This window comes from Euprymna scolopes, chromosome 2 (genome assembly GCF_053919585.1).
Source record: "Euprymna scolopes isolate OS-2025 chromosome 2, ASM5391958v1, whole genome shotgun sequence".
In the NCBI taxonomy this organism is placed as follows: domain Eukaryota; kingdom Metazoa; phylum Mollusca; class Cephalopoda; order Sepiida; family Sepiolidae; genus Euprymna; species Euprymna scolopes.
The window spans coordinates 40,241,965-40,256,069 of NC_136483.1; positions in this window are offsets into that span (position 1 = coordinate 40,241,965).

The window sequence follows — 14,105 nt, forward strand, 5'->3', positions numbered from 1 at the left end:
TGTCCAATTGTCTACTGTACACTCTTTAACCCTTATCCTCGAGTGGCCCCTGGGCCTTGATAAGTTGTGATCCATGTCCAAGGAAACTATATCTAAAATTTCAAGTGTTTAGACCCAAAATTGTCGGAGGAGTTTGGTAGAGTTCTCAAAGGTCAAATCGTTGAACTTTGACCCCCTTAACAGCTAAATTCTGGCCGAAAACCGATCACATAGATTTTCCCAAATCTCAGTACCCTTATATCAAATTTCGAGTCTGTAGACTAAAAATTGACAGAGTTATTGCGTAGGGAAATGTACACAGACAGACAGACATGTTCACTTTTATAGATAGATAGATAAATAGACTAATAGATTAAACAAAAATATATACGTATGCATAAATATATATGGAAACAATTTTGTGTTTACTGTAAAGATTTTACGAAAATATTATGCAAGTATAAATCATGTAGAATATCTGCATGAATATAATTACATGTAATAGTTAACTCTAGATGAAAATCCCATAAGAAAACCGAAAAAAACTAATAGGGAATTAATTAAAATGAATGTTTAAAAGAATATGCAAATTAGCTAAATCTTTTGCTAGTGAATGCATTTCCACAACCCATATATAAGAAAATTGTATTTTCTTTTTAAATAAATAGAAAAGAGGTTTTTAATATGAATACCAATACACACAAAAGAAAAACGAACTTAAAGAAGTATAGATAGATTATATTATTTATAGATTGTTTTAAAATGAATTATATCATTTCCAGATTATTTTACAGCGAATGATATTTATTCCTTGGTTTATTAAATGGTAATATTTAGAACACATCACTCAGTAAGCTCTGGGGCTAATTAATAAAACAAGGACTTTTAAACAAAATTTGGGTTTATTCATCAAAACAGTTCCTTTCTAAAATGATGCACTGATTACTTTCTAACAATTTGATGCCTTTTTGCAGAATGATTTATCTTTGGCCTCAACATATGCCTCAGTTTCCAATTTACTTCTTTATTGGAATCAAATCTTTTTCCCTGAAGCATTTTTTTTCAAATTTTCAAAGAGCCAGTAGTTGCTGGGATCAAGATCTGAAATCTATTTTTTATGGGTGCGGAAGTAATTCGATGTGAAATTCATGTAGTTTTGTCATCATTGTTATTAGCCTGTGATATGGTACAATGTCTTGGTGAACGAGCACTTTTTCTTCTTCATTTGTGGTCTGGGTTTTGATGATTTCTTCCTTCAAACACACACCAATAATGTTGTATATGATTCACTGTTGATGGTTCTTCCTTCCTTTTTATGAACAAAATACCTTGCTCATCTAAAAATATGTGGGTCAAAATCTTGCCTGCTGATGTTTCCATCTCACCAGCTGCTGTTCACTCAACTGATTTGATTCTGGAGCGATGTGTTGAATCCATGTTTCATCCATTATCACAGAAATTGTTGCATTCAAACAGCTTCAAACAATGCTCTGAGTCGTCAATACATTATTGTTTTTGATCGACTTTGAGCAAGCATGACTTCCATCTTGAACACAGCTTTTCATTGATAAATGTGCAAAAATGGTGAATGCATAGCCTTCAACTCATTTTTTCTCACACAATTTCAATTTAGACAGCATAAGCATCCGGCATTATTTGTATCTGTACAACCATGTTTTGAAATCAGTACAGCACCTCTTAAGTATTGTTTTCAATTGAACAGAGTCTTAATAACACTTACCAAGCCATTGCTTTGCTTGAACAGTATTTTTACCATTTGGAAGCAATGTTTCATCAACATGTGAAATTCAGATTTTTACATTGTTTTGAAATTTTCCATTTAAATAACTGTAATTTGTAAACTAATAATCCAATTGGGCTCAAATTTTGACGTGTGTAATTTGAAGTTTAGTACTTTGAAAAAAATCATATGGATGTTTTTAAAAGTTGTATCATTTATCTGTCAGGTCCAGGTTTTTATTGAGTGATGCATTAGATCTTATTGTAGAGAATTTCTAGATTCAAATGTAAATGATAGTTATTCTTAGAATTTCTTCAGTAAGTAATGGTATTTAAAAAGAAATTATATTATTTCTAGATTTGTTTTCAGTTATTGTTAATTTTTTTTCTGGATTTCTTCACTTTTAAATTGTTTTTTGTTCTAATAACTAATTGTTGTGGAGACGCCCACTAATTAGCATACGTGGGTGAACAAGATATAGATAAAGGTATCAAGTCAGCAAGACCGGAGAGCTGTGTTCGAACGCCGGATAGGCAAGACGCATGTGCGGGTTGCTCCATGAAAGACTTTAACATGCCCTCTGCTGGACAATCTTCCAACTGCAGTACAACTGCACCTTTGTAAATATGTATTATCTTTTCGTCTTAATATATTTGTTTTACCTTTACTTTCTGCGTTCGTGTTGTTAATGATACAGACACAACAGTGGTGATGGGATTTCGAAAAAAGATTTACTCTATCAAACTCAACAGTGGTATTCGGGAAATACTTACTCGTCAAGGATTGGAAAAAAAAATTCATTTGGGAATTCAATGTTTAAAACGCAGCAACTACAAAATTGTCGAACGTGATATTCAAGCGCTGGATCTTGCAAAACACCAAGATTTTTTTTGTGACTACTTGAAAAGGAAATTTAAAACCCGTGACACTTGAAAAAAAAAAACAGCAAGCACTTTATTTCAAAGTGCCTACGAGAAAAAAGAAACTTGAAAGTTACAGTAACCCTTTCTGCAAAGTGCACACAAAAAAAGAAAAAAGAAAGTGTTTCTCTAGTATACCGTGAACTTATTAGGTAGACTGTTTTGAAAGAAAACGTAATTTTTTTTTTGTCAGTGTACTAATAAGGGATTTTTTTTTCTTTCTTTTACGTAATTAATAACGTAACAAAAGGAATCGGCTGTTCGTAGTTATTAAAGAAAGGAAATTGTAAAAGTGACTGATTTACTAATTCGAAAAACAAAATGGAGAATCTTATCAAGTTATTCGCGGAAATGCAAATGCGTCAACAAGAAAGAGACCAAGTACAGAGAAGGCGTCAACAAGAAAGAGACGAATTACAAAAAAAAGAACTACAAGAAAGAGACGAAAGACAATGAATGGCTTAAATGTATAGAGCAAATGCAACTTGGTCAAAAAGATTTGTTGGAAAGATTAACGACTAATTCTGCACAGGAAAGCAATACAACTTTTTGCAACGCAACAATTATGAATAGCATAGATGTGTTCACGTACCTACCGGAAGAGGATAAAACTTTTGAGGCATACTTCAAGAGGTATGAAGATATTTTCGAAATAGATTGCAAAAGCTGGTCAAATGCAAAGAAAGTAAGTTTATTACTTCGAAAGCTTGGTACCAGTGAACATTGCAAATTTGTTGATTTCATATTGCCAAGGAGAACGAATCAGTTAGACTTCGCTGAGACCGTAAAACTTCTTAAAGAGTTATTCGGACCGAACATGTCTCTTTTTCACAAGAGATGGTCGTGTATAAACCTTAAGAAAATGGAGGAGCAGGACTACCTGACATATGCGTCAGTAGTGAATAAACACTGCGACAATTTTAAATTATCGGAACTTACGGTGGACGACTTCAAATGTTTAATTTTTGCACAGGGGCTAGTTTCTACAAAAAATTCAGAGATCTGAAGACGCGTTCTCTCAAAATTAGAGACAGAACAAGGTCTGACACTGCAAAAGTTAGTAAAAGATTGTCAAAGGGCAGTATCACTAAAAAAAGACTCCAGAGATATAGAAGAAGCAGGAGTGTCATACATAAGGAAGATTAAAAAATCTGGCAGAAACGCAGGGCAAAGAAAGTGTGAGACTCGTCAAAATCCAAAAGATTACGAGAGTTATAAATACTCAAACTCTAATTACAGAAAACAAAATTACGATACAATTCAAAGGAACTATAGAAAATCTGGACCAAGTAATAATTGCGGAAGATGTGATGAAAAACATTGGGGGAAAGGATTGTCCTTACAAAAATATAAGATGCTTCAATTACGACAAAGTCGGACATAAGAGTATTTGTTGCAGAACAAAATATAGAGTACACCAAATGGGATTAAACGACAAAGAGAAAGACAATTTACAAAAATATGTGTTGATTAATATTTTCGGCAAACAAATAAAATTTCAACTTGATTCTGGAGCAGATTTGTCGGTAATAAACGTTAACACTTGGAAAAAACTGGATAAACCGACTCTGAAAAAGTCAAGTAAGGGTGCTAGAACGGTGATAGGAGACGAAATCAAATTCGAAGGAGAAGTCGGCCTGCCCATTAATTTAAATGGCACGACGAAGAAATTGAAAATCTTCATAATTAAAGAAAGTGAGAATTTATTGGGAACAGATTTTATTGAAAAATTCAACCTTTGGAATAAACCGATGAACGCTTTTTGTAAAAAAAAATAACCAGCTGCACCACAACGTCAGAAAATATTAAAAAAGGAACTAAAGAACAAATTCCCAGAAATATTTACTACGGGACTGGGAAGATGTAATAAATTTAAAGCTTCGTTCGAGCTAAAAAAGGATGCAACACCAGTATTTAAGAAAAAACGGAACATGCCGTTCACCGGATTAGATAAAATAGATAGCGAATTAGACAGACTTGAAAGAACGGGCATTTTATCGAAAATCGAAACTAGCGTTTGGGCAGCGCCTACGGTGTACGTAAAGAAGAAATCGGAACAAATTCGAGTCCGCGGAGACTTTTCAACTGGGTTAAATTACAAAATTACCATCACCCTTTACCAAGCCCGGAAGAGATTTTTGCCAAACTAAATGGTGGGAAAATTTTTTCAAAAGTAGATTTGTCCAACGCCTATTTTCAAATTCCGATAGAAGAAAAATGCTCAAAGATTTTATGCATTAACACACACAAAGGGTTATTCAAGTATAACCGATTACCATTCGGGATAAAAGTCGCGCCAGCGATATTCCAGCAAGCAATGGACACAACGCTGAACGGTTTAGATTATGCTTATGCATACCTGGATCACATAATCATAAGGAGCGCTTCCATAAGTGAACATATAGAGTATTTAAAACAAGTGTTCACAAGAATAAACGAGTACGGATTCAAGGTGAAAGAAAACAAATGTGAGTTTTGTCTAGACAAAATCAAGTATTTAGGACAAATAATAAGTAAAGATGGTCGACACCCTGATCCAGAAAGAGCGATAGCAATTAGGAACATGCCAGCACCACATAACGTGACGACTTTACAGAGCTTCTTATGCTTTGCGAACTACTACCAAGTATTTATCAAAGGCATGCACGACCTAAGAGCTCCGCTGAACGAATTATTAAAGAAAGAAACACCATGGATATGGACAAAAGAATGTCAAGACTCATTTGAGGAAATTAAAAAGACTTTGACGTCAGATGTAGCCTTAACTTATTACGATCCAAAATTACAAATAATTGTTGTGAGTGACACGAGCTCGTATGGTATAGGAGCATGTATACAGCATATCATGCCAGATGGAGCGAAGAAACCTATAATGCACGCTTCAAGGACCCTAATTCCGTCAGAGAAGGCTTACTCCCAAATAGAAAAGGAAGCATTAAGCATTATTTTCGCGGTCACGAAATTCCACCGTTATCTGTACGGGAGACATTTTACACTGGAAACAGACCACAAGCCCCTAGTGACTGTTTTCGGCTCAAAAAAGGGCTTACCAGTATATACGGCAAATCGGTTACTCCGTTGGGGTACGATCTTGCTAAATTATGATTTTCAAATAAAATATCTACGTTCGGGAAAAATAGGTCATGCAGATGGATTGTCAAGGCTTATACCGAAAAGGGATGAAACCTTTGAAGAGTCAGTAATTGCAGTTATATGTTCCAATTATGAGGAAAAAAAACGGTGGCGAATATAAGAGAATTACCAGTCACGTTTACCGATATAAAAAGGGAGGCTGAAAATGACGACGTCATCAAAGACATAAAGGAAAAATTAAGGGAAAATGGCGGAAAAACACAAAGTATATTTTCCTTATGCAATGAGGTACTATTATATAGTGAAAGAGTGGTTGTACCGAAAACTTTGCAGAAAAAAATCTTACGTGATTTTCATACAGGACACCCGGGTATAAATAGGATGAAGACACTTATGAGGAGTTATGTTTACTGGCGTAATATGGATGTGGATATTGCATTAACAGTAAACAAATGTAAAGGTTGTGCGTTAGCTGCTAAGGCACCACCGATAGTTCATAAACCTTGGAAAAAAACTGATCATCCATGGTCACGCATTCATCTAGACTTTGCTGGACCGATCGAGGGACAATACTACCTAATCATAGTAGATAGTTTTTCCAGATGGCCGGAAGTAAAGCGGGTCAAAAACCTAATGACAGATAACACAATAAGTTTTCTGCAGGAAATATTTGCACGTTTTCGGGTACCAGACATTGTAGTCACAGATAACGGAACACAATTTACTTCAAGTGTTTTCAAGGATTTTTGTGAATCATTTCAGGTAAACCATATAACTACACCACCGTTCCATCCTTGATCAAATGGATTAGCGGAAAGGTTCATAGATACGTTAAAGCATGCCCTTAGAAAATCGATAGGGACACCGACGGATAAAGCATTACAACAGTTCCTGCAAATATATAGGATAACTGAGAACCCAAATACACCTTCGAAATTATCACCAGCAGAATTAATGTTTGCGAGAAAAATAAAATCACCATTTGATAAATTAATACCACAGCAAACAGTCGTATATAAAACGACACACACATCACATAAAAGGTTTAAACTGGGCGATCAGGTATATTTTAAATGTTTTAAAAATAATATGTCATATTGGGAGTCTGGTACGGTAGATAAACGTATCGGCGATTTGGTCCACATGATAAAAGGTCCAAAAGGGATACACAAAAGACACCAAAATCAACTGAGAAAACGTCATAGGAAGGACAACGAACATGACAAACCTGAGGAACAGGAAGATCCAATTGATATAGTATACAAAACGTTTAATATTAAACCACCACAGACCATGCCCGAACCGAGGAGATCGGGAAGGAAAAGAAAGGCTATAGACCTAATGATAATGAACCCCAAAAGGAAAAGATATTGAAATCTACACAACTTCAAATCTTGGGAGGGGGGTGTTGTGGAGACGCCCACTAATTAGCATACGTGGGTGAACAAGATATAGATAAAGTTATCAAGTCAGCAAGACCGGAGAGCTGTGTTCGAACGCTGGATAGGCAAGACGCATGTGCCGGTTGCTCCATGAAAGACTTTATCACGCCCTCTGCCGGACAATCTTCCAACTGCAGTACCACTGCACCTTTGTAAATATGTATTTTATATTCGTCTTAATATATTTGTTTTACCTTTACTTTCTGCGTTCGTGTTGTTATTGATACAGACACAACACTAATATTATATTTACATTATTTTTATAGATTTGTTTGTGAATTTCTAGATTCAAATGTAAATGGTAGTTATTCTTAGAATTTCTTAATGATGTTTAAAAAGAAATTTATGTATTATATTATTTCTAGATTTGTTTTCAGTTATTGATAAAGTTTTTTCTGGATTTCTTCACTTTTAAATTGCTTTTTGTTCTAATAACTTATATTTACATTATTTTTAGAGATTTGTTTGTGAATTATATTATTTCTAGATATATTTTTACAATGAATAATAGTTATTTCTAGATCTTTTTTGGCTGTGAATTGTGTTATTTCTAGATTTGTTTTTATTGCGAATTATAGTTATTTCTATATTTATTTTTATCATAAAGTGTAATTATTCCCAGATTTTCTTTTTACAGTTGATGGTAATTATTTCTAGCTATTTTCATAACAAATAATAATTATTCTAGAATTATTTGAATGAATGATATAACTTCTATATTTATATGTTTTATTATTGAGTTATTAGTCATTTTATTAGATATTTTTTCACTAAATTTACTAATAATTTTATTTGAATGATATGCAAGTGTTGTAAAAACTAAAAGTATCATTAATAAAAGCAAAAAGCAAAAGTATCATAAAAATTTTGTACAATGACTACACAAACTTTCATGATTACGAAGGTGTTCATTGCCGATAGAATGACGTTAAGTTTTGTTTCATTGCCAAATGGGTTGCTTCACCTTAAAATATGAGCCACACTCAGTCTATTTTAACAGTATTACATAAAATGAACTTCACAGGAATCAACCTTTAAATTCTATTAAGATACCTTGCCCAAAATTAAACACACACACACACACACACACACACACACACACACACACACACACACGCACGTTGCTTTTTTTAGCATGCAGGTGGTTTTCTTTACAGAAAGGTCAAATCGCATTGGAGGTGAGGGAATTGTATGGTATTTATGGAGTCTGAAACAGAAGACTGATAATCTTAAACATGCTAACTTCTGTAGAATTTTTTTTTCTTTTTTATCTGTTATTTATTTGCTTTCTGTCTGTACTATTGAAATACTTGTGTACATTGCTTCTGTTTATTGTACTATTCAGTGCCGTGTGCGCACGTGTGTGTGCACGTTTGTGTTTAATTGCTACCATTAAGTAATTAATTATGTAATTAATGAACTAGCAAGAAGAACCAACATTGCCCAGGATTGAATGACAGATCCATGATCAGGTGGATCTACAATATGAAATCTGACCAAACCAAACCAAATCAAACCAAACATATTAGGTTAGAGAATTTGACAAATCAGTTATACTGGTATGATCATGTGCAGTATTCGTCTTTCTGGATAAACTGTTACAGAAGCATTGATAATTGTGGGAAGATTGGTCGGCCGAGGAAAGCATGGAAGCAAATGATTAGACAAAACTACAGAGTTGAATTTGAAAACAGTTGACCCACTGGATCATGAAGACTGGCTTGCGAAATATAAAAAAAAAAGGTATAATCTCTGGATGAAGGAAAAATGATATTAAATGAAGAGAGAGAGAGAGAGAGAGAGAGAGAGAGAGAGAGAGACAGACAGACAGACAGACAGACAGATAGACAGACAGACAAACAGAGAGAGAGACAGAGACAGGGAATAGATAAAGAATCGTATATTCTCCTGTACACCTCTCCAGCCATATTACCTTTTTATTTTATTGTTTACGTCTTATATAATATTTAATTTTGGTGACAGAGCCCAAGAATGCATTCAAAATTATTTTGGTAGGGGGGTGTAAGTAAAGTGACATTCGTTGAAATGATTTTTGATAAATTTATAGTCGTTAATCGTTTTGAGACACACTCAGTGTTTTCCAGGAATCAATGACGCCTCCTGTTAACACCTGCGCAAAGCCATGAACTCTTTATTAAAATTTCTATTCATATTTTTAAATCAAGCAATATCGGTTCAGGTGAGGTGTGATTGGGGAATGTGTAACTTTGCTTCACAATAGACATATATATATATATATATATATATATATATATATATATATATATATATATATATATACTAGCAAAAGTACCCGTCGTTGACTGGGTGCAAAAACAGCCTACAGAAAATGGACTCTGATTTATGAAAGTATGATAGGTTATGAAAAGGAAGGGTTGTAAAGAGATAGCTTCGAATTTGGGGATATCAAAACCAAAGCAAAATATGATGAAAGTAAAAATACATTAGATAAACCCCATAATTTATTATACCATACCTGTTCACACTGAAACACTTATCACAATATTCTGTGGATCTATTTTAAAAAACCTTGTTAAACTTTGTGACATATTTCCATCCTATAGAGGTCAGGCACGAACGAACACCCCATAATTTTATGATACCATACTTCTTCAAACTGAAACATAATTATCAAAGTATACTTACACAGATAGATATGAAAAGTCTTTATTAAAGTTTGTGCCTATTTCCATTCTATGGAGGCCAGGCGCGAATGCAGACCCAACAATTTTATTATACCATTCCTATTTAAGTTAAAACATACTCATCAAAGTATTATTATTTATATCTATATCAAAAACACTAGTAAACTTTTTTTTTAATTTTAAAATTTTTTATTTCCATACTTTGTAAACCAGGCGCATACGCAGACCCCACAATTTTAATGAATCATCATTATGCCAGATCAAATATACCCATTCCTGTGTCATGATACATCTTCTATTATTATATGAGATCAGTTTTCTATAATAGTCAACCATATAGGAGCCTATTCGTGACCAGACACACACACACACACAGACGTTCAGCTTTATATTATATATATATATATATATATATATATATATATATATATATATATATATACATACGTCCTTATAAGGAGTATACATTGTCTCTCATGACTAAATAGCTCATGACTCTTTATCCCTCTCTCCTTTATGGACTATAGGTATTTAGTAATTTTAGTCTTTCCAACAATTTAACATTTAACTGATTATCACCAATCATTCTATTCCATTCAACTATCTGATAAAATTTTGGTGTACTTTTTCGATATTTTCAAAGAAAATTAATGTTTATTTTTTGCTTAGGACCATTATTGTGTAGCAGAGGGCTCATATTTGGGGACACATTAACGGGGACTCAGAACAAATGATGATGATAATGAGGGAGACAATTCTACAGAATGGGATCATTCTTGGAGGTTTCATATTAATACAGCTGGAAGATATGATGCAACAGTTCTTAACACATATAAAGAGGAGGAGATACTTCACTTATGATGATGGTGGGGAGGACACATAATACTTGGGAGGGTTATACAAGCGTTCGTTACAAGATGATGATAAACATATTTACCTTTTCTGTTGTAAGGAATGACGACACGGGACAAACAGTTACAAACATAGTTGGTTTCTTTATTCTTCAACCGACCGATCGGTGACGTCAGGAATTCAAACTTTGATTTACATCGTTCATTTTCCTCCATTCGCATTTCTAGTTCTACTTCGTTTGTTGTGTTTTCAAACTCAAAATTTCTGAGTTTTGAACCCTCTATGGTAAATTTTGAAGAAAGATGTCACAAGTAAATGAAACAGCCACCATCCTCGTTCACAACTTTGATGAACTGCTTGATCAAACTAAGTTTCATGTGCTGTGATGGAATGACTATTCTGCCTATGTCCACTAGAGAGTTATTGTTGGCGTTTCTTTGCTCTGTAAGGCACTGATTTCTTCTGCACAGACAAATCTTTTTTCATATAATGCTGAACACGGTTCCTACTATCTCACAAGCACAGAAAGCATGGATACTTGATGAAATTAGGTTGTTGTCTCAACAAAAAAGTTAACATTTTTAGGCCAATATAAATAAATCACTCACGCTGATTATAATTTCCATCAGTATAATCGACTGAATGAAAGTTACAGAAATAAGCTGGTTCCTCTTTAAATGAATTTGTCAGGTGGACGGTGAGACAACACCGTGATGATTAGTAATGATGATGGTGATTGGGCAGAATTTTATGACTTAAGAAGGCGGCTCAACAAGAATGTGTTTATATTGGCCTTAAAAACAACCATATTATAGTCAGCTGGAAAACAGCCTCACAGCATTGTGTTCCACAGATGATCATTTCTAGAAAAAAAAAAACTTTGCTCATGGAAGTTTGGTTTAGTTTTAAGTAGAGAGAGAGAGAGAGAGAGAGAGAGAGAGAGAGAGAGAGAGAGAGAGAGAGAGGGAAACTATTAACAATGGGGGTATCTAGATGAGTTTTTGTTATGAATATTTTATAAGAGTGGGGCATATATTGAAGCTCAGTCGGGTGCCTGCTATAAAAATAACAATAGAGAAGAGAAAGACTAACGATGTCTTTGAGAAAGAGATAGTAGGGAGGAGAAAATGGCAATTAAGATTTTGAAGTTGGTCTTATACTCTGTCAGAAAAGGGTGCTCTGTGCAGTACTTCCTCATGTGCAACAATAGTACTCCATCTTAGGGCATATTTGCCTCTTATACTGATAGAGGATTACGTCAGGAGCAAGATACTTTCCAAACCGGTAGAACGATTCAACCAATTTTCCAGCAAACTTGACAATGGATTTGATGCAAATCTTCCATTTCAAGTTTGGAATGAAGGTCAGTTTGAGCAATTTTTTTCCAATATGGATCAATTTCTTAAGAACCATGAATCAATGAGTAGAATGCAGGAGAAAAATTCTATCAGGATATGATGAGATGGAGATTAAATATCAAAGATACCATTGAACTCTGAAGAGAGGCATCTCTGCTGCTGAGATTTATAGAGGTTCAAATAAATGGAATTCCAAATCCCTTATTTTGAGCAATGATCTCATAATATTCAGTTTAAATGTACTCATCTTTATTTATGTCTACTGTTCAATTAACAACAATTGAAGTTTGTTATATTCAATCAATACATTTACTTGAGTAACCAATTTTTATCTTAAGAACCTATTTTGAATGAGAAATATTGACAAACATTAATCGATAATGCCACAAACATGTAATCGATTTTAAAAAGAAATGAACTTATATATATATATTATTTAATTTCTAATCATTACTTGAAATCATTAAAACAAAACTAATCGATGAAAAAAGAAGACAAAACTGCTCGATAAAAAAGAAGACAAAACTAATCGATAAAAAAAGAAGACAAAACTCTTTCCTTTCATAATTTTACTACTACTACTACTACTACTACTACTACTACTACTACTACTATGAAGGACGTTCCAAAAGTAATGCCTCCTATTTTATATTTTGCCAAAATGTATCAGAGGAAGTTGCAAATTACATTGTTATGATGACCTTATTCATTCATAATCTGAAAGTTTCATCTTTCTATTGCAGATATTGACGGTGTGAGACTCTAAGAAAGCAATCCCTATCATGGGCGTACGTTAGAAGCAGAGATGCGTCATTGAATTCTTCTATGCAGAAAATATGAGCTGATTAACATTCACTGGCACCTACTGAACGCTTATGAAGCTGAGGCAGTCTATGTAATCACAGTTAGGAGATGGGTTTGTCTATTTCAGAGTGGCAACAGAAATGTGAGTGACAAAGCACACTCTGGACTTCTACGACCGTGGCATCAAAGTGGCTAACAAAAGTTCACTGAGAATGGTGGTAACTATGTAAAAAAATAAATTCTGGAGCACAAAAGGTCGCTCATTTTAATGGTACCATTTCCGTATTCTGAGCTCTTCAATTTTTTTAGTTTTGTAATTAAAAATAGGAGGCCTTACTTTTAGAATGACTCCCATACTACTACTACTACTACTACTACTACTACTACTACTACTACTACTACTAACCCCTATATATATATATATATATATATATATATATATATATATATATATAATAAAAACGTCACAGTTTTTCCCCTCTGGACCAAAATACTGTAGGTTTACAAGAACAGATAGCACATACAAATTCATTATGTCTACACTATTAGCCAATATGTTATGTTACTATAGAACATTTCAGACACATTAATTCGTAATATTAAAACCCTACATTTACTCCTAGGAGCGGCATCATCATTACAATCATCTACAGAGGAAGTAGCTCTCAATTTTCCCCCTAACCACCAAATCCTCCCACCTACATATTTTTACTCACAGAGACCCCACCCTTCGTAACTGATCCTTAAACTCATAGACATAGCATTCACCATCCACTCCTCTAAACACAAAATACTAACGTCTCCCCAGACATGTTACTTTCTTTCTGATTGGCTGATACTTGACATTCTCCTATTCTGGAATGAGACTAATCCCGTTATTGAATGAATACTTCGCCACACTTAAACTTATTGTCCTTGCTTACCGCTACATAAATGTAATTACATTTTAGCCAACTAAAAAGTATTCAAAAATACTTAACAACCCCAAAATTATAATCCACATTTCCTTCATTTTACATTTTTTTTATGGGGGTGGAGAGGGGTCATTATTTATAAATGTACAATTTCCTTATTTCGCCTTGCGCTAAATGCTGATAACATTTCATGTTTTTTTTTCTCCATTTCTCTCAGTTTTTATTATTATCGAATTCAAACAATTTTATTTGGTTTTCTTTTTTATTATCAAAATGAAATAAAACATTCATTTTTTGTTTGGGTGTTTTTTGTTTTTTTTTGTTATTTGGGTTTAT